Source organism: Austrofundulus limnaeus, unplaced genomic scaffold (assembly GCF_001266775.1).
Source record: "Austrofundulus limnaeus strain Quisiro unplaced genomic scaffold, Austrofundulus_limnaeus-1.0 Scaffold305, whole genome shotgun sequence".
Classification (NCBI taxonomy): Eukaryota; Metazoa; Chordata; class Actinopteri; order Cyprinodontiformes; family Rivulidae; genus Austrofundulus; species Austrofundulus limnaeus.
In genome coordinates this window covers 479,650-484,616 of record NW_013952707.1, presented here as the reverse complement: position 1 = coordinate 484,616, position 4,967 = coordinate 479,650, and the positions used below count along the sequence as shown (strand labels likewise).

Here is a 4,967-nt window from a genome sequence, read left to right as displayed (position 1 = left end):
GTGTGTGTGTGTGTGTGTGTAGTGGGTGTTGGTGTGTGTATGGGGGTGGGAAGGGGGGTTCTGTTGCAGCACCAAACCGCTGGCTGCACAAACATTGGGCGCATGGCCTGACAATGCACGCCTGTGCACACCTATGGACTGCAGAAAGACTCATGCTGTGTTTGAAATATAAAAAAGACAAACATGTTCGGAAGTTATTTTATCGTAACATGAACAAACTCTTTAATTTTCTCTTTTCCTTATAGGAAGAATTGTTTGCAGGGATACAGAGATAATATGCCATGTTAAGCAACAATTTATTATTTATTATTGATTTGAAAAATATTATAAATCACACACACCATAAAACAAATTAAAAAAACATCTGTGTAGGAGAGGTTAGAAAACCCTAGTCTTAACAGACCACCTCCCCCATTAAACTACAGAATCAACAGCATGCAAGAACAAATTCTGTGCAAAATCAATATGAAATTGCAGAAAATGGGAAAACTCTGCTTTTTGTCTAGCTTTGCATGTGTCTGTGTGTGGTGATGGGGAAGTACCACAATCAAGGAACTATGTTACCTTCAGTTGTGATGAAAATGCAATATAACATAAATTTGAATTTGCATCATAGCCTGTCTAAATGCCTTAAATTGGTCTTTGACTCGTTCAGAACCTCTTACTGTTTTGAACTAATGCTTCGGTGGCGGGGTGCTCTGTGAGGCAGGGCCTCGGCTGCAGACTGAGCTCCAGGGAGGTGCTATGTACAAATAGGAGGTGATATGTAGCAAACAGTTAGCACAGGAGAATCAAAAAGGCTCAAAAAGTCAATTTTGCATGACACCCAAATCTTTGTGTGAGGACAGAGGAAAGAATTTTGCTACAGAGGAAGTTTAACAGTGACGGTAAAAGTTTTAAGTTGTCCCCATTGTCAAAAAATACACTACAAAAAATAAAATAAATTAAAATAAAATAATTCTGCAAATCTGTATGCAGCAGGAAGCATCCAAGCAGATTGTTGGGGGGGCACCGTGTCAAAGAAGACGATCGCTGAAACAAGGATGTTGAAGTCAGCGAGAGGCGAGAGCTACTGTATTTCATGTTTTCGAAAGACGGCCACGTTCTGATTGTTGGTGTTTGTGGCACTGCTGACGATAGCGTTTGTGCGGGCACTGTTGTCGTACTGTACATGCTAAAGTCAAAGCGAGCATGAAGCAACAGAATTATGCAGTGTTCATTGTGCTGATTGAAAGTGGTGAAATCCTTCATGCTGTTTGTGAATGCCCAGCAGGGTAAGTTCGATGTTCTTGTCTTGTTTTCATGAACTTTTGACTCAAGACTCAGAATCAAATGCTCACACCAAAACAGCGAAGCGCATTGAGCCACTGCTTTCTTCTTGTAGCAGCTTTGCTCAACTATAGAGGAATTTGGTAAAAGGAGGAAGCTTCTCCTTTATCTTTTACTCAGTCGTGTTGCCTCGAACAATTATACACTACAAAAGTCACCTTTCCCCGTTGCTGTTGGAAGGAATGTAAACACTTGACTTGCACGGCGAATGATCCCCCTTACTTCCAGTGAAAGTGTGAAAACCATGTGTGTGTATGCGTTATGACCGAAACGTGCAAAAGGTCAATTGCTAAAAAAAGTTTGGTGTTTTTACCGTGTCTTACTTAGCTTAGCTTGATGCATCTATCATGTGTGTCTGTGTGTGTGTATTTGTCACTCGAGCCACCACTTCTGCATTGTTTAAAGAAACTTAACAGTGTTTAAAATTTGTGTAAGGATAATATTATCACCATACTGTATGTCTGACTGACTGTAGTAGAGCACTGTGTATGAGGCTACCATGAATACTATGAGTAAAACTAGCAGTAGTCTACAGTAAAAACAAAAAGGTTAACTGTACCTGTTTATTAACAGCATGCAGGGACAGGAACCAGGTGGTCCAGAGTTGGTTGTTTCCCCTTGATAAAATGTTTGCAGTGTGACTGCACTTTTTTCCAACTCAGTTCATCATCGCTAAAATACAACTGTTAGCTAGGATTTTAGCTTGGGAAAAGTGATCAAACATACACCTTCTATTTAAAGATAATGGCTGTATCCTGAGTCACTAGTGTAGCACAATGTTTTGTGGTCCTCCCGGTGGAGTTTGATGCTGTTTTCCTGAATTTATTTAAGTTTAAACACAGCTAAACTGTAGCTGCGTACGAGAGTTTGTACGCACACCAGTGTTGAGCAGACATGCATGACTAGTGTTCTAAAAATAACCTGACTGAAGGTCCCCATTAGATTTGCAGCAGAGTTAGCATGAGTAAGATTAGCATAAGCAGAGAATTCATGATATATAATATGCTTAAACTGAAAAGTGTTTCTGAAGAATTTGGAAACATATTAATGGATTTCTATGGGGATTTCTTTTACAATAAAATTTAAAAAAGTATAAAACTTAGAAAAGCCAAAAGTTATAGCACCCATCTCCTGAATGAGCAGAACGTTTTGATTTATGAATGGCTAAAACCGCAAGAAACAGGAAGGACATAGATTGCAAAAAGTGTATGGAAAAAATAACACCGAAATCAAAAACATAATAAAGAGAAACAGGATCAGTATTAAGTATTCTATTTCAGGGGAAATTGGGAGTCAAATAAATTCCTTGCGGGGCCACATCAATGCCGACATCGTAAAGTATTTTGACATTGCAAAAGGCGACTGTTAAGTTCAGGGCTAAAATCAGTAAACACCAGGACATGCTTGACCCGGGGTCTAACCAAATACGACATTTTGGCTGTTTTTTCTTCCTAAAAACATGATGTAAAACAGAGGACAGAGTGTTTTAATTAAGAGCGACCGCTGTGCGTTCATTTTTAGAACTTAGGGGTTGCCCTCTTTTACGCAGGAGCTGGCCACAGTGAAGCTCTGAGACTCCAGACTCTGGCTGGTCACCTCACTCAGACTCCACTGTGTCAACAAGCCGCAGGGACTGAGATCCACTGAAGAAAGAGTTGAGCAAACAGGCTGCTTTTGTGATCCAAAAAGCTGTGCTGCAAAGAGGAGGAAAAAAATCCACCTTACACTGGAAAAATGAAATTAGGACTGTATAAAAAACTACCCATAAAAAATAAAGTTTCATGTAGCATTTGCACTACACAATTAGCAACCATAACCTAATAATATTTACGATGATTTTAATGATTTTAACCCCCATGATATGGTTACTTTTGCAGAAATATGAGGATAATCCAGCTAAACATGACACCTAATGCCCTGGACGTGGTAATTGTTAACGAGCTGTTTAAAATGCAAATGTAGTATTTATTTCGATACGTAACTTAACTTTAAATTTACAATAAAGGGTTTCAAGTTAAAATGGCTATTTTAATAACTCAGTGGCTGTGTTGAAGCTGTTGGGTTAGCCCCTTGGTTGGGTCGGAGATGAGCTCTGTCATTCTACACAGTCCATCCTCCTAGTATCAGTTCTAGTTTTACCATATACTCTGATTAACTTTATTATACGTAAGTCCTGCTGTACTGCATTTTACAGTAATTTTACTGTGTAAAACAGGGCTGTCAAACTCATTTTCACAGAGGGCCACATGAGCAGTATGGTGGCCCTCAAAGGGCCACTTGTAATGAACTTTGATGTTTCATGTTTAACTTTGACTAAACCAGAGGTGCCCAAAGTGGGGCCCGTGGGCCAAATTTGGCCCACCAAGCCATTTGATTTGGCCCACCACCAGTTGTCGTGGTTACTAAATTGTAATCTGTCTTATGTAGAAACACTATATTTCCACTTATTCTTTTCAACAATTGGTCCAACTATACGTACAAGGAGCTGTAGTCAGATAGTCTTAACTCATGGTACTGACTTTCTTTGAATTGTGTTAAGATTAAATATAAAATACAAGTAACTTCAAGAGACATTTGTCTTAGATTTAAGTCCATTTCTAGATTTTCACAACTTATAAGACCACATATACTCAAAATTCAAAATTATGAAAAGACTCAGGAGCCTTTGCTGCCTGAGCATACGTTGAATTTTCTCCATGTTCATGGGCTGAAAAATAACCAAACAAACAAAATGTGGACAACCACAATGACTCATTTTAATTTTGGCCCTCAGGGAAAATGTTTTTTAGTTTTGGCCCTCTCAAGGAAAACCTTCGGGCACCCCTGGACTAAACAGTATTTTAACACGTCCTCTTTTAAACACTGATAAGAACTAAGTGTACGACTGACTAAATCTGAAATAAATACAGAAATATTATTAAAAGTAAAACAAAAAAAGTTTTACTCACTGAGTTTCTAGTGAGTAGCTGCATCATGGCAGATGTAGTTTATGTTTGATGGTGACTTTAAAGCAGCTTATTTTCAGACATTAGTACTGTGCTATCCAACTAAACTGCTCAGTTACTTCAAGCCAAAAGGTCAGGGACTGGAATTTTTATTATTCTTATTTCATTTATTTTTATTAAATTAATTTTGTTGCATTTAACCATAAATTTAAAGTTTACCATTGATATAAGAAACGAATTTCATATATATATATATATATATTGGGAGTGGACCCCCCTGGCTGGCCACACAGGAGTCGGGCCTTGTGTTTGACACACGTGGTGTAAAAGAAGCAACAAATGTTGCCAGTAATATAGGCTTACTATTATTTTAACAATAACATTTATACATTTTTTAACAGTGTCGAGGTATCAAGCAACAGAAATAAACTATAGTTTAATTTTAACTTTTTGTTCGATAAATTACAAATTGAAACACTTGCTGAAAGTTTTTTCTTTTTTTAACTAAGGGTTAGGCCACATTAAGATTTAGCCTAATTATTCCACTTTTATTTGTTTTTACAGTGAAACCCTGAAAGCACGAGATTGATTGATTGATTGATTGATGTATGTATGTATGTATGTATGTATGTATGTATGTATGTATGTATGTATGTATGTATGTATGTATGTATGTATGTATGTATGTATGTA

The 4,967-nt window shown here is 37.6% G+C and overlaps 1 protein-coding gene across 1 annotated transcript in view; it reads right to left on the bottom strand.

The window, feature by feature from the left end:
• Positions 1-4,967, bottom strand: part of LOC106527019 (Indian hedgehog signaling molecule) — a 25,617-nt gene that overhangs the window by 19,994 nt on the left and 656 nt on the right. The gene's annotated exons all lie outside the window — the stretch shown is intronic.